The sequence below is a fragment of the Dermacentor andersoni genome, chromosome 3 (genome assembly GCF_023375885.2).
Source record: "Dermacentor andersoni chromosome 3, qqDerAnde1_hic_scaffold, whole genome shotgun sequence".
NCBI lineage: Eukaryota > Metazoa > Arthropoda > Arachnida > Ixodida > Ixodidae > Dermacentor > Dermacentor andersoni.
In genome coordinates, this window is record NC_092816.1 from 163,239,664 (window position 1) to 163,262,802 (window position 23,139).

The window sequence follows — 23,139 nt, forward strand, 5'->3', positions numbered from 1 at the left end:
GACAAGAAGATTGATGCGCGGCCTCAGTCCAACCCTGTCTTCCATTGCGACGTTCGCAACCATACAGGTCATATACTAATTAGTTATCGTAACTCTGTGACCATGGCGAGAAATCGGATGCCCGGTGCTCCTTGGGATCAGGCACTCGACGTGCACTACGGAGATAATTCCACGTGTTTCCAAGCTCTCAGACTTTCATCGGATAATTCTATCGCGTTTAATCGTTTCTTTACGTTATCCTCATGTATTCTTGTCTATTCTTCCGATGTAGTGTTTTGGCGTTTTTACTCGCATGTATATTTTCACTTACCCACGTTTTTTAAATATTCTTCAGCCCTCGTGAAATCACACGGTTCGCGCCAGATATTTTGCTGTTGCTTGCCAACATCGCTCGCCTTAAGCTAACTTTCGCCTTACTGTGTGTGTGTGTGTGCGTGTGCGTGTGCGTGAGTGTGTGCGTGTGCGTGCGTGTGTGTGTGTGTGTGTTTGTGTGTTTTGTTGATGTTACATGTCGTGTAAGATATCTTATTTAAACAACTAGTTTATTCGCGTCACCTACTTACTCATGCATAAGGTACGCGGTTGTTCAGGCGTGGAGCTACCACCGCACAGCATTAAAACCTTGCTTCAAACGCACGTCGAGTGATTTCTCTGCCGCACTATCCCCTCTACTCCCGAAAAGGCAGTATATTAACCACTGTTTTTGGGAATGTCCCAGTAACCCCATTCTCTTGTTTGAACTCACTTCAACTCATGTCATTTTTTTGCCCAACCGCCGTGGGGGCGCAGTGGCTTTGGCGTTGCGCTGCTAAGCACGAGGTTGTGGCATAATATACCGGACGTGGCTGCCGAATTTTGATGAGGTCGAAATCCAAAAGTGCCCGTGTACCGTGTATTGGGTTCACGTTACCCTAGAGGTTACCGTGATGGTCACCCTGGTGGTCAAAATTAATACTCTGCCCTCAGTACGGCATGCCTCATAGTCGTATTGTAGTCTTGGCACTTCAAACCGGAGCATATAACTTGTGCCTTTCTCAACAAAAAATTTCTCAATAACTCCTTTTATGTTTTTTTAGGTGAGGAAGCAAGTGCTCTCTTCGCACCAAGTCTCGTGCTTCGTAAAAATAGGAGTAAGTATCTATTTGTACGCAGGTGAACAAATTTTTAGCTTCTTTATTTTTTCTTTTGGCTGGACATGTTTGACATCATTTGCACAACACCGCTGATAGCAAACTGCATAACACTCCACGTATGTTCTGCATAAATTCCGCTAAGGTGGACATTGCTGTGGCCCTTTCAAAGGTGTAGTTACGCAACCTGAAAGCAGCTTCTGGTGTTGTCCATTGTGCGTCCCATTGGCATACCAACCCGCAGTAAGTAACTGCTAAATCTCCTCTCGCACGATGTCAACAATTGATGCTACTTGAGGCTGCATCGAAGGGAACAGCTTCTGAAGCTCTTCCCGCACGACCGCTCTGAAGTCTCGCGCATGTCTTCATTGCCCAGTGATTGAACTCCGGCGTAGTTTTTTAAGTTCGCGTGACGGTTCAGAATCCGAATCAGAATTCACTTTATTTCTAACACACTAGTTGGGGGCCCCCAGGCAAAAAGCTGTCGCAGACAGCTTGACGGGACCTGGGGGCCTACAGAGAGCAACAGGCAGTGAATTTCACAAATTAGAACAATTGTAAATACATACAGTCATTTATGAAGAAGAAATGTACTTGCTTGATACAGATACAGCATGCATGGTGGACACTATCAAAGAATGCATAAACACTGCAGGAAATGCAGCAGCCAGGAGAAGAGAGAAAAAGTTCATTGCTTCGTGAGGTAACCACGCAGCTTCGATTTAAACGTGCCGAGTGGGGCCCTGAAATTAATGTGAGCTTTTAAAAGGTTGTACAGTGTTGGTATGCAGTAATCCAGCCTAGATCTACCGTAATTTGTACGTGTACGTGGCACTGGTATTAGCCTGTTACGTATACTGTAGTAATAAAGGGAAGGTTCTGTATCGTGTGGCAGTTTATTTTATAAAGAGATAGTTTATAGCCGTATAACTTAGACGCTTTAAACAAATTATGTTTAATGAACAGGGGACCAGTGTGTAATAGGGTCGGGTGTCCATTAAAGTTCTCAATGATTCTTAGCACCTTCATTTGGCGCCGCTCCAGTTTGTTATAGTTGGTGGTCGTTGTAGTGCACGAAAATAAAGTGCATATGATAGGCGTGAAGAAAAAAGTGACATAATATTCGTTAATCTAATTGAAATTAATTCCCTTAGCCTGTAGAGGCAATCCACTGCTTTCCCTATTTCAATCGTGATGTGTCGGTTCCGCACTTTTAGTGTTCTCTCGGGGCTGGTGGCATGGCGGAGAATCTCTTCGACGGTCTCGGTGTGCTTCGTATCATTCCGGCGAAAAGTTCTTGCTTCACCACACGAATGAGTAGGTCGACTTTCTTTTGCTCAGACATTTACGGATTGGCGCGGTGAAATAGACGGCTCGTTTCTTCCGTAAAAATAGCTCGTTAGGTAGGTGCTCTCGGGCTTCCGACACAACTTTGACCCTTCATTTCCGGACGACGCTTGCGAACGTCCTCTGGAAATAACTGCGGAACATGTTCCATGTTATAAGGGTGGATTCCCGCTTCTAGAACCATGTCTTCCCGGCATCTTCCAAGGAGACGTACAATTGGCGTTCCTTATGACAGAGGTCCAGTTATTGAAGGCTGATGAGATTCCTTCGAAAGTCTCGAGCCAGGTTTCCAGATCGTCTGACGAAGCTTCACGAAAGGTAGGATGCTCCTTGGGTTGTTGAAGCACGACGGGGGACGCCAAGGCTTCCACACTAGTTATTGACTTGGCCACGATCGTCCTGGTCGTCTCAGGCAAAAGTCCGTGCTCCGGGGGCAGTCCTTGCAGCCTGCGGCTACCTCGCTTGTCGTTGGCGACGTTGGCATCTTCGGAGTTCGGGCTTGTGCGTCGGCTTGTGGAGGGCGTTCGGTGCATGAACGCAAAGCACCTCCACCGGATACCGCGTAGTAGTGCCGGTGAAGAATGCAGAAAAACTGTGAATGACGAAAGTTGCGTTTGATTGAGCAAAGCTGTGCCCTCAAAAACACGCTCAACTGAAGGAACAACGATAGCGGCGAACACAGTCGGCTATCGTCGAAAATATGACCAGCGATTCAAGCGCGTCTGCCTTTATACATGAGCCATCGTAGGTGCCAAAGTAATCGCTAGTGCCCACGTGTCTTCCAGAAAGTACAACGAAATTCGCGTAGCGCATACGTGAAAACAGATTGCACAAGGTTCGGCGACAATAGACAGCTTATAGAACGATCGACAAACCGTTTAACTAACTTCCGATACATGCCGGCGCGTCCTGCACTAAGCAATAACATTTCGTTTACCCTAGCTACACGGGCAGCTTAAGCGCAGGCAAACTTAACCGTGGTCAACTCGCTCAACCGTGGTTAGCGCGAACCGTAGTCCGCAAGAGTTACACGGGCTATCCCGATCATGGTTAATGGCTTGATGACGCGTAACGTGATCTCTTGCGTGCAGGCTTAATTTTGAATAATTTTCCTTCGACATTTGATTACAGTGGTATAAAGATGTTACTTTTTAGCAAAACAATTGTCATATTTGAGAATTTTAACGTGTAAGACTGCGTTTTGCACGTGTAGGTTATTTACTTTCGATACGCTTGCTCTCAGTTGTGAGCATGCCTGGTGGGCAAAGAACTATGTAAAAAGTCAGAATCTAGGGTCACAAATGGGTAAATATAAAATAAAATTAGGTCCACTGAACGAAATGGTCAAAATAAATTCGTAGTGAACAAATGAATGTTTGAACTAAAAAAAATGTTGGTTACATAATTAAAGGGAGTATACAACATTACGCGAATGCACTTTGGAACTATATGCTTGCATTTACAGAAGAAAAGAATAAAAAAGGAAGAAAAGGCAGTGCTTTCAGGTGTTAATGTATGTGCACTGCGATTTCATATTGCACAAATTATCACAACAATGCACATGTTAAAAATACTGAAGATATAAGTTTAAAAGCGGCGCCATCAAACTGGACAAGAAAGTGAGACGCACGCAAACACACAGCGTTTTGCGTGTGTCTCACTTGTCCAGTTTGATAGCGATGTTCTTAAACTTTGAAATTTGTGCGTAGCCGTCATCTTCGTGTACAAGCGCGCGTTTCGACTACTTGAGCGCAGAGGGGCCAGATTGTATTAACAAATGCGTATCAGTGCCTCAGTTGTCGCGTCAGGCCAAATGATACGCTTTTTGGAAGACATCTGGGAAGCGCCAGCGCTGCACTCGGGAGAAGTATCGACGGCCATTTTGCCCGTTTCCGAAACGTCGGTTACACTAAACCGAGGTTGCCAAGCTCGGTTGGCGGTCGACCGCGTTTAGCGGCCTAACCGCAGTTTCACCTGCCGTGTAACCGCGCTAAACGCGTTTAGCGATAACCGCGGTTACGTTAACCGGGGTTAATGTCGCCCGGGTAACAGGGGTATTAGACGGTCAAACTCGATCACCCGGTAAAGATAAATAAACGTACACGTGTGTATATTGTGCGGGCAGATGATTATACAGGTACAAAAACTCAGAATGCCAGGCTTGCGGATACGAGACAACGGCAGGCTAACACACAGGCTAGAAACAATAAAACAAACCACAACGAATCTGTCACAAACTATCCACAGGTTCACAAAACAACGAACAGAATTCAAAGAAGCAGATACGATCACAGTCATCGAAGCGTTTGTTATAAGCAGGGTGACATACAGCCTGCACTTTCAAAAACTAAATAAAGCCGGAACGATCTAAGTAATTCCATTAACAGGGTAGAGTATAAGGCTACCCTGAGGCTACCAAAAAATGCGCGCACTCAAAAATTGGAGCCTCTTGTTATTTACAACACACATGAACACGCCACTACAGTGGTCATGGCACAAAGAGACCGTCTGAATACAACAAAACAAGGAAGGTCCCTGCTGCGAAAGTTTGGATATGACCTTAGAGCGCGGTACGACAGGGAAAAAACAGTTTTACTACCCAGACAAACAAAAGAGAAACTTCTAATTTCACCAATCTCAAAGAATATCTGCACAGAATACCATCAAAGCAGAAGCGCGATAAAAGGTATTACAAAACACATATGGAAGAAATCCATACATTTACTACACGGACGCGTCTAGAGTGGATGGATGGATGGATGGATGGATGAATAACTTTATGTAGGTTCCTCGGTGCGCCCGATTAGCGCACAATGCGCCGCTCCCACGCCGGGAAAGAGAGGCCATGCCCCTCCTCCGCGTCGCGGGCACGATGGACAGCCCAGCGCTGTGCTTCAAGGTCCGAGCGGCGTATAGCTCGGTCCCAAGGCCGCACCTAGAATATATTGGAACCATATAAAATGATTAGGCAGGAAGTCAACAACAATACAACAATATATCCTAGACGAAGATGAAAACATACTGCAAGGAGTACCAGCAATAAATTACACCCGAAAAGTAACAGCCGAATCTTTCTAAGGCAATGACGAGGCTGTATTTGAAGAAAAAAAGATCATGAATAAGACCCAAGTGGAAAAATAGCTGGTGCTGAAAAATTTAAACTGGAAGAAAGCGGAAGGGAAAATTCCTAAGCACACAGCCACAGGGCTAGACGAGGTTCCCGTTAGGCTGATAAATGAACTAGGACCAAAAAGTAAGGAAGCTCTGGTGAAAGCAGTGGAAAAAACTTTAAAAGATAGACGAATACCAGACAGTTGGCGACAAAGTAGAATGAATTTAATTTATAAAGGTAAGGGGGAGAAAGACAGAATTCACTCGTTTAGACCGTTGACCATTACATCGGTAATATACAGGCTAGCAATGCAGGCAATCAAATTAAAGCTTCAAGCATGGGCAGGGAATAATGTCATTTTGGGAGAGCTTCAGAATGGCTTCAGAATAGGTAGGCGTTTGGATGATAACTTGTTTGTTCTTACTCAGTGTATTGAAATGTCAAAAGCAGAAAGGAGACCATTGTATGTGGCCCTTTTTAGACATTACAGGAGCCTACGATAACGTAGACCGCCGCATTTTCTGTGATATTCTGGAAGGGGAAGGCTTAGGTAACGATTGTCTACAGCTTTTGAGAGAGATTTACCCAGAAAATACCGTTTGCGTTGAATGAAAAGGGATGAGGAGCGAGGAGAAACTTCATATCAACAAGGGACTGAGGCAGGGGTGCCCTTTATCCCCGCTGCTGTTTATGATGTACATGGTGAGGATGGAGAGGGCGCTAGAAGGAAGTAATATCGGGTTTAACCTCTCATACAAACAGGTGGGTACAGTAGTAGAGCAGCAGCTTCCAGGTTTGTTTTATGCGGACTACATTGTATTGCTAGCTAACAAGCAAAGTGATATGCAACGTCTGGTCAATACCTGTGGACAGGAAGGCGAGAATTTAGGCCTCAAATATAGCGTTAAAAATCAGATGTTATAGTATTCAATGATAACAGTGAACAGACCGTGTTAATACAGCACTAGGAAATACCTCAAGTAAAAGAATATAAATACCTTGGTATATGGATCAACGAAGGCAATAGATATATGGAAATACAGGGAAAAAATAACAGTAAAAGGGAAGAGAATTGCGGCCATAATGAAAAACAGAGAGCTATGGGGATACAATAGGTACGAGGTCTTCCGAGGTATGTGGAAAGGTGTAATGGCTCCAGGACTTTAGGAAATGCAGCTCTTTGCTTTAAATCAGGGGTACAATCAGGACTCGACGGGAACCAAAGGTCAGTGGGTCGCCTCGCATTGGACGCCGCTCACGGGAAGACTACAAATGAAGCTGCGCAGGGTGATATGGGCTGGACTAGGTTTGAAGGGAGGGAAGCTCGCAGTATAATTGAGTATGAAGAATGGCTGAGGAATATGGAAGAAAGTGAATGGGCTGGGAGGGTGTTCACGTACAGGAAAAACATTGATTCACAGTGGAGGAAAAGAACTAGGAAGCTTACCAGCAAGTATGCGGCCTGTATGGTGGGCAACACAGCAACAAAGAAGGTCAAGCGAAAAGTCAAAGAGGCTGAAATAATCTCATAGGTGGCGGCAATGGAAAAGAAACCTGCCATGAGTAACTACTTAAGAGGAAAAAACGTAATCAGGAAAGAAACCATATATGATAACTCAAAGGGAAGCTCATTACTTTTCGAAAAGCGAGAGCGGGATGCCTTAGAACACGCACTTATAAAGCGAGATATAAGAAGGAAGAAGAAGCATGTGCTTGCTGTGGTAAAACTAGGGAAACGACGGAGCATGTTTTATTAGAATGTGAAGACGCCGGCTCAGCGGTCGATTTAGGCACCACTGACCTCCTTGAAACCCTTGGGTTCAGCGGGAGCAGTGGTAAAGCAAACATGTCCGTAATAGGCATTAGTAAGAGGCGATTGGAGGATTGGTGGAAGAAAAGTAGGGAAACGACAAAAGACGGAGACGTACAAAAGCAAAGTTCGCAATAGGGGATCAGAAAATTTGGGCGTGGTAGTTTATAGTATTTTTTTCTTTTTTCATTGTTTAACCTAGGTAGGACGATTAGGTAGTATAATAGCAAGAGCTTGGTGGCGCAACCCACCGCTCCGTTCCAAAGGAGAAGCTCATAACATCCATCCATACATCCATCCATCCATCCAGCAAGGCTGGCTACATCTTTACAAAAGCGACACGCATTGTGAGGGTGCGCGTCCGGAAAGATTTTGTGCAGGCAGGCCGGGTATGGGTAGGTGTCCGTCTAAAGCCGCCTGTACGTGATTTCTTCTACTTTATTGATTGCTTTGTGCGGCAGCAGCATGGTTCTCTTGACTAACTTATAGTGCTGGGTGAGATCTTTGTGACGAGGGGGTCGCGCTCGCTCTGCCATCCTGCCGACAGCGAGTCCGGGCTCACACTGTGAGTTAGGTCTCATGCGGCCTCGTGTGCCGTCTCGTTAAGGTTAGGGAGCGGCCCCTTCACTTGTCCCATGTGTGCCCGGAACCACTTGATGTAGTGTGGGGTGAGGTGTTGGGTACCAAGTATTCTGCCGACGGTCGGGGATATGCTTCCAGTTCCGAAGGACCTTTTTGCCCTCTTGGAGTCGTAGTATACCGAGCTTTTGCCGTCTTCTAGGAGTGCAAGGTTGATGGCCGCCTGCTCTGCCACTTCAGGAATATCAGTGCTGATCGTGCACGCGTTGATGGCCGTGCCATCTTTGTTGGTCACCTCTGCTACATAGGCATGTCTGCCAGGATATTTGGTGGCGCCCGTAAAGCAGCAAGTTTTCCAGGAGAGGGCTGCCTGTCCGAAGAATGTTTTGGCTCGAGCAAGTCTTCTGTTGATGTTGTGCTCGGGGTTCATATTCCTGGGCAGGGGGCTGCCCTGATCTTTTTCCTCTGGTTCGTTGTTAGCCCGTGGCTGTTACGCTCGATCTCCCGTAGCGCCGCCGGATCCGTCGATTTCTCGTAGGATCCGTCTAACCGCAGCGGCGCCGGACAGCCTTGTGACTGTACCCTTTGGTGTGCCTTCACAATCTCGCTCAGAGTGTTTTACATGGCTAATGCGCACTGTGACTCCTTGCTCGTGTATATGGGTAGGCCCATGGCTCTCTTGGCGACCTTACACAGGAGCGTTTCTAGCTTGTCTCTCTACTTTGGTCCAATTGTGCACGGCCGCGAGTACACACAGTGACTTGTTACGAAAGCCTGCGCCAGTCTAAGCAGGTTGTTCTCCTTCAGGTTTATTTTGCATGCGTCGTTTTTATATGCTACTGCGGTGACCTACGCCGATAGGCAGTATGCTGTCGCTCGAGGTGGCGTCAGCAGATATGCTTCCTGCTGTCGGTAAGTGACAGGCTTACAAGACGCAGGATATTTTCCCCCTTTTACGAGGTTAGCCTTTGAGTTCGTCGTCATTGCCTGGTGGACCAGCGAAGCGGCTGTGGCTCAAAGGGGGGGGGGGGGGCGATCCTGCCGGAGCGGCGTTCGCCATGCCGGCTGGCTAGGGCTAGCTTTGGTCAGTGGCGGCGTATGCTGTCGCGCAAGCTGGCTGCATCCTGTCCTTGGGGGTGAGCGGTTGCAGTTGGTCCGCATGACGACGATGATCGCCGTTCTGCGAGGGCACAGTAACCTTTCGAGCCCCTTGGGTGCTTATGACAACTCCTGGCAACCATCTCGGCCGGCGGTGGAAACTTCTGAGCCCCACCGGCTGTCCTGTAAAGAACGATATGGTAAACGAGCGCGTATCAAAGTGTGGTTCACTGCATGCACTCGGGAGGGAACAGTCCAGCCTGGTCCGCAGCTTATAACCCAACAGCAGTTCGGGTGGGGACTTCTCAGCCTTCATAGGTGTCCGTCGCAAGCGGAATAAAAACCGTCTGAGACGGTTAACGAGGCTGTCCCCTTAAGATTTTTGAAGGCCTTCCGTGATCGCGCGAACAGCGCCTTCGCCCACGCGATTTCACTGCGGGTGGTAAGGCGCCGTCGTCACATGTTCGATCCCGTTCATTTTTACGAACTTATACCCTGCTTATACAAATTGAGGCCCATTATCTGAAAGCAGTCTATGGGGCGATCCGAACCTGGGAAATATAAGCTTTAACGCTTTCACGGTGGACTCAGACATCGTACTCCGCATCTGTATGGTCTCTAGCCACTTGGTCTCGGCATACATGATCACCAGCAGCATGTGCCTCTCGATGGCGCCTGCGTAGTCAATGTGCACCCGAGACCATTTCCGGCCTGTTTCTGTCAACAGTGGTGGTGTCGGCACACGATGCATTGTAATGGATTGTGCACATGTCTCACTTTCGCCTACCATACTCTCGATTTCGGCATCCCGCCCTGGGCAGCAAAAGATGGTTCGCGCAAGGTTTTTTCATCGCAGCGATCCCTGGGTGTGTTTCATGAAGAGACCTGAGAAGACCTCCAGCAGGTCCTGTTCATTCTATGTCCACAGTAAATTAGGGCATGACTTACGGTCAACTCACACTTTTTCTGAAAGAACGGCCGGAACCACCCCTCTGTCTCTGCCAGGTAGGTTCTCCAGCTCTGCCGGATCCTTTTTCGCACCATGCCTTTTAAGGTACTGAGCAGGGCTTACGAAAAAAAAGAGATAGAAATAATATTTATTAGTCCCAAAGAAACTGAGGCTCCAGTCCAGAAGACATCCAGTTCTTTCAGCCCATTCACGGAGTTGATTAGGATATTTCATTGAAAATATTGGAATTAATTCTTACCCACACTGGTTGCTTAGTGATTTGGTGTAGCGCTGCTAAGCACGAGGTCGCGGGATCAAACCCTGGCCACAGCGGCCGCCTTTCGTTGGGGGCAAAATGCAAAAACACCTGTGTACTTAGATTTAGGTGCCCGTTAACGAGCCCCAGTTGATCGAAATTCATCCGGAGTTCCCCACTACGACTTGCCTCATAAGGAGAGGGTGGTTTTGGCGCGTAAAACGGCCTAATTTAATTTATTTTTGAATTAATTGTTATTTTGTACCATTTAGGCCGCATGCAAAAGGCCATTGCGCCACCACAAGGGGTAGCGCGAGAACACAGCCTAGCGAGAGGAGGCCGCTGAAATGGAAAGCAGCTTTTCGGATATTCTATGACGCTCAAAAAGGCTTATGGCGAGAAAAGATGCCCACACGAACAAGGAAGCACAAACATCCAAAGCTTTGGCTTAGACTGGGCAACGCGCGGCGTCAACGGCGTCACAGATAGCTGCTAAATATGCAAATGACCTAACACGCAGACAAGCGTCCCTTAATGGATGTTGGGCAATTTGTTTCATTTTCTTCGCAGTCCTAGTGGTTGGCGTCCCCGACACATGATCATCTGGCCAGTGAAAGGTGTCCTTGTCTTTTTTATAAACGCTCAGCGTTGTTAAAGTCTATTTTATTGATATAACGTTTGCTGGAAAAATCCACCTGATGTTTCTCCAGAAGATGATTTGAAAAAAAAGAAATATTTTTGCTCATTTCTCGAAGAGCCAAGTCGTGACGTGGCTCTTCTCCAGTTGTCCAGATGTCTAGATGTTCTCCAGATGTCCAGCAGGTCGTCAGCCTTGTGAGTGAATCGTGTTCTTTCTATTTTGCAGGAGTGTATGAATAAAAACCTGACCAGCATCAGATCGGTCAAGCTGGTTATAAATGACCTCATGAAACTCGCAGGGTAAGAAAAGATATGAGTGCTAGAAAGTAATAGAAATTAAAATGCCTGGAAATGGGAAATCCCTTCAATTAATTTTTGTGGTAGAGAGGTGCTCCTGTTGCAATTAGAACAAATATAAAGGATACTCGTCAACACTTCTAAAGAACATAGCTTTTCCAATTCCAATGATATTCTTAGTGATTCATTTAATTACGATAATAATGATGTTATCGAGAAAGCATCTGTTAATGGAGAAACGTAAAATAAGTGAAGAACGGCAGTGCTGTAAGCTGAACTAAGAAAACTGCCGCTTTGGCAGCTTGACTTCTGGAGTATGTAGTAGAAAGAATGCCTTTTTACGAAATTACTATAGCTAAACGCTGCAGTATTTTAGTTCACATCCATTGACCACTTGCCTCGACTTTTGCAGGTTTGTTCCGCAAACCCGTAACGGTCCTTAGAAACAGCAAGAAACAATGGCTGCAGGGATGCCTTAGAGGAATAAACAGGTCATGACATTGTCCGTGTTTTCCTAGATATTTTTTGCACCAACGTTGCTATTCAAGCACAGTTATAATCTAAAATGGCTCAACAGCCTTGGTTTTTGCTGTCCTGTTGTACGAGTTCGGCCTTCTTATCCAGATAACCCTGACCGACATTTTCGTGATGTAGGCAGCATCAACAGCCACCTCCCATCTGAACAGGAGTGACGAAGTGTTGAGTGGCGTAGGTGATATAGGAATACAGATTAGTATTCAAGATGGCCACGTTAGAAAGATCTCGCTTAGTATACACAGAAAACGCCACGAAAGTAATAACCGGGATCTGAGCTATCCAATTAGTAAGATACTGAGATGATCGCCATCTAAGTGCGGTAACCCATGAACATGACAAGCAAACCATTTCCTTCAGTGCGCATGTGCGCATTCTTACTGTCCCACCTTCCCTCTCGCCTTACCTTTTCTTTATATTTCCGAGCGTGAATAAACTCGGCGTTCTTCGGCTGGTACGACTGTCTCGTTCACTACGGGAGGGGCGTTGCCGCCGCCCGTCAACCATCGTAACACTGGCGACGAGAACCCCCACGGATACGCAACAGCGGCCGGCCACCAGCCACGACACGAAGACGCCCATCATCCCAGCCGCAGCCATGGCCCTCAGGCTTTCGGATTTTATAGAGAACAAAGTGGCACGCATATCTCGTAAAAGTCGACGCTTACTTTGGAGCAAACGAGGTTACAGACGGCGCTAAGAAGAGAGCCTCGTTGGTTGCGGCGTTAGGATCTAGGACTGTGGAGATTCTTTGCGGTAGAGTAGCACCTAGAAACCCGAGCTCGCTAAGCTATGAAGAAGTCGTTTCAGCCTTGAATGAGCACTATGAACTGTCTCCTAACGAGATATCGGATAGTTTCAAGTTCTTTCATCGAAGCCATCAAGAAGGAGAGTATATGCAGGCGTTTATCCTCGTGATTCGTAGAATTGCCCATAAATGCAATTTCTCTTCGATGTTGCAGTGAACGCTGAGGGATCGCATCGTTTGCAGAGTGCGGTCGAAAAACTCGCAGAAACAGCTACTAGCGAAGAAGGATTTGACTCTTGCGGAAGCCGAAGCACTTGCTCTAGCAGCAGAAAGCGCAGAGCTAGGTTCACAACAGATGAACAGTCAAGGTGAGGCCGTCGGTGGGCTCAACTTTCAGCGGAAAGGGGATCCCGCAATATTAAGGAATGAACCGACCAATGTCAATGCAACAATGTAGCTCCTGTGGCAGACAGGGGCATCAAGCCATTGCGTGCTCGCTGCGAAGGCGCTGGTGTTACAAATGCGGGCGACAAGGTCACTTGGCGAGAGTATGCTCGCGAACAGTTCCCGCCCATCGCACCTTGGCGATAACCGAATGTTCAGCTGAAATTGAAGACAGCGGCAGCAATGCATTGCAAATATGGTCAGTAAAAAGTAATGAATGTCTGGTTCCCCCTATAAAGAAACTTGTCACGTGGAATGAAATTCCACTGAAGATGATAATCGACCCCGGTCGGTTCGCCTGTCTTCGTGGTGCCTAAAGCAATATACGAAGCCCATCGTCATAAGTGGCCACTGTTTTGTGAGGCTGCGCTAACCCTTTCATGTTACCTTGGAAAGCTACCAGTGCTGGGCGTTCTGCAAATGCAAGTTTCCTACAAGTCTGCGACAGTTGACTGTAATCTCGTAGTGTTGAACTGCGAAGGCTCTAGCCTTTGTGGCCGTGACTTATTGCAGCAACTCGAATATAAAAAGGGCGCCGCTTCTTCAGGTCACGTAGCAGGTCAGCCGAAGTGAAGCTGGAGAGCCAAGGAGCAGCAGCTGTGATGAAGCAGTGCGCTGACCTTTTCACGGAGGGCTTGGGACTCAAGGGGCCGCCTGCACGGCTGCATGTAAAGGAAGGAGGAACACCAAGGTTCTGCAAGGCAAGAAACGTTCCGTTCGCTCTGTTAGACAAGGTCTCCACCGAGTTACACCGACTCGTGGCCGTAGGCAGTATCTCGTCTGTTTCCTATGCAGAACGGGCCACCCGGGTGGTTCCCGTATTGAAAAGCGATGAGACAGTTCGCATCTGTGGAGATCTTAAAGTAACATTGAACCCAGTTTGTGAAATAGAAAGGTATCATGTACCCGTAGTAGACGATATTTTCGCTACGCTTCGCGGGGGACAGCAGTTCAGCATCTTGGACTTACGCGATGCCTACAACCAAATTCTTCTAGACGAAGATTTGCGTAAATTAGCTGTTATAAACACACACAAGGGCCTCTTCTGCTATAATCGACTGAATTTGTAATCACGTCCGCACCTGCGACTTTTTCAAAGAACTATTGAGTATGTTCTGCAAGGTCTTCCAGGGGTTCAAGCATACTTAGATGATGTCTTAATAGCAGATGCGATGGATCAGCCAAATACGAATCTGCAAGCAGTTCTGCAGCGTTCCAGGGAATACGGCATCAAGCTCCGGGCGGACAAGTGCCGACTAGGCGAACCGTCTGTTACGTATCTCGGACATAGAATTGACGCCGCAGGGCTGCACCCGTCAGAGAACATCGAGGCAATTAAGCTGGCTCCGACTGCTCGAAACGTTACGGAGCTTCGGTCCTTTTTTGGCATGCTCACTTTTTACAACAAATTCTTGCCTAATCTGTCCACGCTGCTCAGCCCCTTATACCGACTTCTGGAAAAGAAATCGAAATGGTCTTGGGAAGGGCCTGAGGATGAGGCATTCCGGAAGGCCAAAGCCGTTTTGGGTTCCGCTCCGTTGCCTACTCACTTCGACTCTGCAAGAGAGCTATTTTTGGAGGCTGATGCGTCACCCTACAGCGTGGGAGCGGCCTTATTCCATCGCATTGCAGGACAGTATCAGCCCCTAGGATTATGATCTCGGACGCTCACTGCCGCAGCAAGAATTATTCGCAGATCGAGCGTGTGGCATTAGCTCTCATCTACGATGTCACAAGGTTCCGAGATTATCTGCTGCGCAGGCAATTCACACTAACAACGGACCACCAGCCATTGTTCGGTCTACTAAGAGCGGACAGGCAAACGCCGGTTCTGGCGCTGCCCGCATCGGGCGATGGGCAATCATACTCGGGGCCTACCGATATCGATGGCAACATAAGCCTGGAAAATTCATGTGCAATGCCGATGATCTCAGCCGCCTACCTCAACCGTTACAGGACGGAGCGGACCAGGAGTGTGAGGCCCAAATCGTACTGACCCTGGACCAGTGGGATCAGCTTGCCGTGCCGTTAAAGGAACTGAAAGCACTCGCCGTCGCTGATGAGGTACTCTCACAGGTACGCAAGTACACACGGGAAGGTTGACCACGCAGTTTTGACATGGAAACGAAAGACATGGCAGAGTTCTACAAAAAGCGGCAAGAGCTGTCTGTTACTGAAGAAGTGCTCTACTGGGGTTATCGCCTTGTAATGCCGACAGATGCGCGAGGGAAGCTGCTAAAGCTTCTACATGCAGTTCACCAAGGCGTGTCCGCTATGAAAGCACAAGCGAGGTCTTTATTTTGGTGGCCCGGCTTAGACCACGACATCAAGCGCATTGCAGCGACATGCCACAACTACGTTCAAACGTTACCGATGCCTCAGGCGAAAGAACCAGTAAGTTGGCTCGATACGCGCGAAAGATGGTCGCGCTTGCATATCGACTATGCGGGACCAATCAAAGGGAAAATGATTCTGGTAGTAGTCGATTCACACACAAAGTGGATTGAGGCGGTTCCCATGTCGCAGGCGAAGGCTCACAGCACCATTAATGCCCTCAGGACAATATTTAGCCGTTTTGGCATACCGCGCACGGTCGTGTCAGACAACGGGACGCCATTCACAGCATGGGAGTTCGAGCAGTTTATGAAGCGTAATGGAATCGCGCATATTCGGGCACCCCCTATCACCCCCAGAGGAATGGCCTAGCCGAGCGAGCCGTGCGCACCGTCAAAGAAGGCTTGGAGAACATAGGAGGCGGTTGCATCATAACGTCGTTGGCCCGGCTGTTGCGCAATTATTGAAACGCACCACACCAAGCAAGCCTTTCAGAGATGCTATTAGGTTACCGGTTGCGCACAAGATTGGACATGTCTTTTCCTTCGAGAGCCTGCCCTGCCAAAGCTGCGAATGACTCGAGCTGGAACTTTGCACCGCGAGACTATGTGTACGTGCGAAATTACAGCGTCGGTGATATATGGTCCCCAGGCACTGTGGAAGCTACTTCCGGCGCTCGCCTCCTGGATGTTAAGACGGCGGACGGGCTTGTCCGCCGCCACTTGGATGAAGTTCGTAAGCGGAGCACAGATGAGAACCCAGCAGCCGTCGACCTGTCGAGGCTTCCTACAACAGGTTCCCCGGTATTAAAGGAACCAAGGACCGCTGAAACATCTGAGAGAATACCAGAAGCGCAACCTCAGGAGCTACGTCGCTCCACACGATCACAGAAACCTGTTGTGCGTTTTGGTTACTAAGGGTGAAGAAATGCGGTAACCCATGAACCTGACAAGCAAGCTATTTCCTTCAGTGCGCATGTGCGCACTCTTTCTGTCACACCTTCCCTCTCCCCTTACCTTTTCTCTATATTTCCGAGCGTGAATAAACCAGGCGTTCTTCGGCTGGTACGACTGTCTCGTTCACTATGGGAGGGGCGTTGCCTCCGCCCGTCAACCATCGTAACACTATGGTACGTTCCAATTAAGGCAGAAGGGAGCGTTAGAGAAATAATTATTCTAGAAGCAGCAATACAAAAAAAAAGAACTAATCGTTAACACTCGTGCAGAATGCGCACTACTTCGTCGTTCGCTCCCAGACTGATGGCGGCTGTGGCGGGCGGTCAGTTACGCGTCCCGGTTATTTGGCCTTTAGGCCCCCGTGGCGACATGGCGGCGATGCTGTTGTGCTGCTAAGCCATGGCCATGGCAGCCGCCTTTCAACGGTAACAAAATGCAGAAATGACCGTGTCCTGTGTATTACGAGCACGTTAAAGATCCACAGCTGGTCAAAACAATTCCCGAGTCCCCCGCTATTGCATGCGTCATAGTCGAATTGTGGTTCGGCACGTAAAACTCAGAGTTATTAAAAGCATTAGTGAATTAAAGCATTAGTGAATGATTGCGCACGTGGAGAATGTCGAGCGCCACTACCCCCACCTACAACAGCGACAACGAGGCATGGACCTTTAGTGGTTGTAGTCGAATGTGAGCGACAAGTGAAACATCCTTTTCTACACTATAACAAATATGCGCATATAACTGACGAAAAAAGAAAGGGCTGTCACTATGCACGGAGACAAACATATGCAGATAGTAATACAGGACCGAACTATTAAGCTGACACCTAATGTACAGAGAAGCAAAGTATCGAGGGCGAATGCCACCACTGAAAAAACTGTCGCAGCCGTCGGCATGAAGTTGCATCAGGCATCACGTGGGCGCAGGCACCGTGCTAGCGCATCTCCTCCTCTCACGCGTACGGTCTCTCCGCGGCAAGTGTCGAGTCTAAATGGGTGGTGCCTTCACGCGCATGTTGTTTTTCCCACGCGTATAGCGTTGGCGGTCGCATAATCTCAAGTTTCCAAGACACGGTGTAAAGCGCTCGCCCACGTTGTGACTGCGAGTTCGGGGTGATCGAGTGAGATCTGTTAATGTTTGCCTGAGTGCGCGTGACACCGATAAAACTACAAACCTTAACTTGTGGAGTTGTCTCTGCTATTGCCACCAATGCTCCGCTCTTCTGGCGAAACAATGGCTTTCCTTCTTTTCTTTCTTGCTCAGGACGTAAATCCGCATCTTTTACACTTTTGTTTTTAATTTGGGGGCACCGGCTGCGGCCACCAAGCACGGTCAGCCATGGCGTCCAAGATTTAATGCACAGCGCGATGAAAGTCTCGGACATCGTGAGCCTCGTCGATGGATTGCTTCCGGCGCGATCTGCACCGCATTCGCTGGCGCTTATAACCGCTCTATTATGGCCCGACCTTCTTGCAATTTATTGCAAATTCTTGCAAAAAGCGCTTACAAACACAATACTATCCACCAGGAAAGGTCTAGGAATTTGTGAAGTAGTTTTTAATGCTGAAAGTTTCAAACCTCGGGTTAACAAAATTCGCGATTTAACGTAGTTTTTTGCTGCAAGTACAACTTCGTTATATCGAGGTTTGACTGCATATCCCATTGCTTCTTTCACGTAAAAAAGGGTTAAGCAGACTCAATTGCGACGACCTGACACGGTGGCCGTCCATTGCTTTTTGTGAAAAAACGGCGGGTGTAATTTGGACTACGTTTGCAGTTAGCCGAACACTATATTCATTTGGAAGTAATCAACCTTCCTTGTATTCAAGGCACTTTCAGAACCGTCCACGAGGGCGCCCGAGTTTCGGTCTGTCTGTGCGGCCGGCAGTGAAATTACGCCGTGTTGTCCTTCATACCATGCAAGTAGCCGAATTCCAGGAAGATGGCGCCACCATATGTTCATGCGCCCAATAGTCGGATTCAGTGCGAAGCTACAAAGAGAAGTTATAGTATAGAAGATATAGATATAGATATATCGTGCGAAGATATAGAAGAGAATATTTCGAATGCCTACGACATGCTGATAAGTCATCCATGCACTCACCTCGCACGTTGGCTAACGCCCGTCGTTGCCGTTCGAGGCAATACTACGAAGAACAGTGTCATTTCACAGCATCCAGGTCCTTTATCACGAGTACGAAGGAATCATTTCACACAACTGGCGTTTCTTCATCAAGGCTAAAGAGAGACAAAAAGAGCAAGTTAAGGTAGGTCCGCCGTTTTTTTTTTTATGTGTAAAAACACCACAGTTGTTGCTCCGGGCCTTGGTGAGCCCCCGAAAAATTAGATAACAAGGAAAGAAACAAGGAAATAAACAAAGAAAGAAAGAAGTAAAAGCAGTAAGGTTTCTATCATTCCTACCTGAAAAAATTCGCGCAGCTCCTTGTGAGCATCTCTACATTGGCAGCGTCCACGACTCCAAGCATAGGTGTTGAGTCTTGGTTTCATTTACGCCGTGAATTAGCGACATTTATCTGACAGAAGAAATTGCGCTTTCCGAGTGGTTGCCCATTGCAGAATGAATATTGTCACCTTGTAGTGACGGACAAGAACACAGTAACAAAACTAACTTTTTATTTGACGAACCTGTGCCCGCAAAAGCAAGTTGGCACTCGGACCGCAACGATAGCGGCGAACACAGTCGGCGATCGTCCAAATCTAGTCTGAGGGTCAAGCGAGTCGGCTTTTGTGCATGACTCGTCGACAGTTCCAGGGCAATCGCTGGTGCCCACATACCTTCCAGAAAGTGCTACACCATGCCTGTCGCGCATACAATCTGATTACACAGATTCCAGCGTGGTCATACAAGACAAGTAGAAGAAACAATAAGAGTCCATGGAGTTCAAAACCAAGAAAGGGGCTGACAGATGGAATAGCGCACTGTGGTATAAAGGTTATAAACAGGGATAAGGTGCCTCAGAAAGGCTGGCCAACGTTTCGACAGGAGAACCTATCTTCGCCTTTGACGAAGATAGGTCCTATTGAAACGTTGGCCAGCCTTTCTGAGGCACCTTATCCCTGTTTTTAACCTTTATACCACATTAGAGGAAGTTGTAAATCGTGCAAGCACGTCATGCGCTGAGAGAATACTTCAAGTTGCTACCGGGTGAAATGCAGTCCTTGGAAAAGGCTGAAACTTTCATACCTCGAGTTAACAAAATTCACGATTTAACGAAGTTTTTTTGCTGCAAGTAAAATTTCGTTATATCGAGGTTTGTTATTAGTATTGACGCAGGTACTTACATGCGTCAATAATATTTTTTTCTCCTTTGTATCTCGCCAATTATGATGCCTCAGCATATAGCGATTTGCGCAATTTCGAGTGGAAAACGAGATTGTGAGTGCCTAGGTACTGAATTTCTGTTCGCGCGGCAAACACGCGTGAGTGTTCATGTGCGATCAGCTGTAATTTGATCGGCCAGTACGCCCGGAGTGACTAGAAAAAAGTTGTCAATGGTTCTTCTCTACTTCGTAACTCTACCCTAGAGGCCTACACAACAGGCACCAGTAAAGCTACCACCCTCCCATGACGTCAAATTGTAAATCCTAAGAAGACGACTGGTCCAAACTGCAGATCCTCAAACCAGCCGCGGAAGCTAACTCGCTGTAGCGTGATGCTGCTGAGCACTAGATCGCGGGTGCGATTTCGGCCACGGAGGCCGCATTCCAATGGTGGAATGCAAAAACGCTCGTGTACCGCACTGAGTGCACGGTAGAGAACCTTAGAAAAAGAATTCTATGTAGTGCCCCTCCTCTTCTGAGGGAGTGCCTCATGATCAAATTGTTGTGTTGGTACTTCAAAATGCAGACTTTATATTGTTAACTGGATACACTAGATAGAGTCGCGAAAGGTACAGAAAGTTAGAGCGCCTAGTATATATAGGTTCTACATTCAGGTAAATTGCAGCGATTCGAAATTTCAACAATATTTTCAACAATTTCAAACATAGAAATGACCTGATATTCTCGATAAATGAAATTTATGAATAGAAGGACATATGCATTTCTGAATTTCAGGCACAGTGTCGAGATTTCATTAGACTTGGCCTTGTGGTCGAACTTCTTAGGAGGTTGTGGTAAGGTGGCAATGCGGCAATGCTTTAACCGGTAGAACAACTTTTCTCCAACCTGATGCATATTTATTTTCTTAAATTACTTGTGATTGATAAAAATCGAAAGTTACCTCAGTTCTCTCGCTATTGAAGGATGCTTCAACGATTGCATCCTTCATTCAAGGATTGCATCATTCATTCAAGGATTGCATCCTTCATTCAAGGATGCTGTTTCTGAAAATGCGGTCATAAAAAGTTCGTCGGCCCCGGAGATGTTGAAATGAAAACTGCACCGATCCCGAAGGCAATGTAATCGGCGGCAGCGTGGGTACCGTGAATGGAGTATTCGCGATATGGGGCCATGCCTGCTTACCGAGCAGGCAAATAATTTCTAAGTCGCAAAACTCAGAGCAGAGTGCGAAGAATAACATGGGCGTTACGGTGAAGCCAAACGACGCAAGGATGCTACAGCAAAATATTGTGAACAATTTGTGCGTGTAGTCGGAAATCAAGTATTAAATGTGTTATTACGCGTGTCAAACGTCTATGCGTACCAATTTTTTTGAAACATTTATACAAAGCTTATAGCTTGCTACAGTTGTCAGTGCTTCGCCCTCATGTGGAAAATGATAAAGAATGTTGTACAGGAAAATGTTTGCGCATTTCCTACATGTATGAGTTCGTGTTCATGTTTTTACGCGTGTGCTGTACACATATAAAATATGTGCAAATGTCTCACTTCATTGTTATTCCTTCCTGCTCACACACGCGTCACATATTTGTACGATACGCTAAATTTTTTCGCTGGCAGCTTGGCAAATAATCGATGCCAGGGGCATGCGTAGGCTTTTCACGCGTCAGGATGTTTTTACTCGGTGCATGCCTTCCACACGATGCCCGAACGTATCTCAAGTGGAATAACTTCAAGCCTGTTTTTTTTTTTTTTGTCCGTGCTCCATTTCTTAAGAAATTCGTGTAGCTTGCTCAGAGAATAGGTGGCTGCGCATGCTGCAGTTCTGCATGTTGACGAATTCGACAGTTGCGAAGTGAGTGGTTGCCTTGTCGTGTTTTGATTGCGTCCTTATTGACGGCAGTGATGTGCTCTCTTAAGAACAAAGGATCTGTGCTGACTTCTGCGGCAACAGAAATATGAGGACGAAAAGCTATGTTTATGCCTGTGACAGACGCTGCGGAATGGGCAAATATATGCTTAAAAACTTTCGCTGCGACAAGATTACAATATCAATAATTACTAGGCAGCTTTTTCACATTGTCCCTTTAGCAGCGAAGGAAGAGCCGATATAGTGAGCAAAATGCGGTTGCAGTTTTACGAAACGCGAGCAGAAAATAAGCTAGCTGTCGCAGTTGCGCAATTTGTCACCGCTTCCAATGTCTTTTGGCGGCTGTCGAGAGTGCAATAGCTATCAAAGGGCTTGAATTTACAGTCGTAAGGGCAATAGCCTGTAGCGCCCGCGAAATCAACGCGATCACACTAGGAAAGAACACGAGGTCAGGCAATGCGACGAGGGGCGCGGGAGCTTAGCTGCCACTTAAATGCATTTCTTAATCAAAATAACCGTTATTCTTCACCCTGATTTACTTGTCCGTTTAGGTTTTTCTCTCTTCTTCCCTTTAACGTTTAGCCGTCAGCATCTTGGCCAATACTCCGTAGTGGATAAACGCCACAAGTGAGAAGCAAGCAAGCAAGCAAGCAAGCATGCTAATGTGGCGCTGGGGATCGAATAAATAAAGAAAGACAAGTTCAGGTTGAGCTCAAGTGCAGAAACAACATCTCGTTGTCTCTCTCTCTCTCTCTCTCGAGTGCTCTACAATCAGTGACCTTTACATCTCAACTGATCTTGCCACGCAACCCACCTCTTCGTGCGCTATGGAACCGTTCGGCCTGCTATTCACCCACACTACCGCGGATAATTTCCAGTAATGGTGAGACGCGTGTCCACATACATCGTGGACATTCATGGTAAAACTGACACTACACTGTACACACAAATTAGCCCATATGGGCGTTTTCACAGCTGACGTGTCCTCCCCCCCCCCCGTCTCCCTGTTCAAAATAAGTGCTCTCAGGAAAAGAACTAAACTAAACTAGAACCATTATTTTAGCCCCGACCTCTATGACATAACAGTAAGGGACATTGCAGTTGTAAAATGTTTTTTTGCAAAAAATAATTGCACACAGCGAGTGTTATAATGCAGCAAATCTGACCCGCGCCACACAGCGAAACGAAAAACTCAGCCGTCACCCACATGGTTGTCAGCCCGAGCGCCAATTTGAGTAGAATTCTTTCTGCAGTGAGATTCGACATACCGGCGCAATGTGTTTCGGCGCTGTGTTTCTGTGCGGAGTAGCCACACCTCAGCGCGGCAGAGAATGCCAAATTCTGAAACCATGGCCGAACACACCGAAACTACGCGCGCACGAGCCCAGGTCCTCGAAGCGCGCGCGTGCGTGCTAAAAGGGAGCAAGCGGCAGACATTACCAGCAACGGCGCATTATTCTACCGTTGTTGGCGTCTCGAAGTTTTAGACGCGCAAGACTCCACCCTAGGTGATCTTCAACGACCGGTGCATGTTCTGTGAAGGCATATGTGTACTAAGTGAGCAGACGCGCTGGGATGAATTATTGAAGGCCTCATGGTGTTACTTGGTGCAGCAGTTGGCCGTCCAGAACCATTTTGCACGATCAATGCATTTGAGGGAGCTTTGTCGTATTGGAGGCGAGTTGAGTGCTTAGAGTGAAGCAAGAGTACTTATGTCATGACTTTAGATGATG

General features: G+C 47.2%; 1 long non-coding RNA gene across 1 annotated transcript; it reads left to right on the forward strand.

The window, feature by feature from the left end:
• The first annotated feature begins 1,071 nt into the window (after nt 1-1,071).
• On the forward strand, nt 1,072-11,709 carry LOC140216463 (uncharacterized). The gene is made up of 3 exons (XR_011893144.1): nt 1,072-1,130; nt 11,147-11,220; nt 11,630-11,709. It is a non-coding gene; the product is annotated as an uncharacterized lncRNA (long non-coding RNA).
• The last annotated feature ends 11,430 nt before the right edge of the window (nt 11,710-23,139 follow it).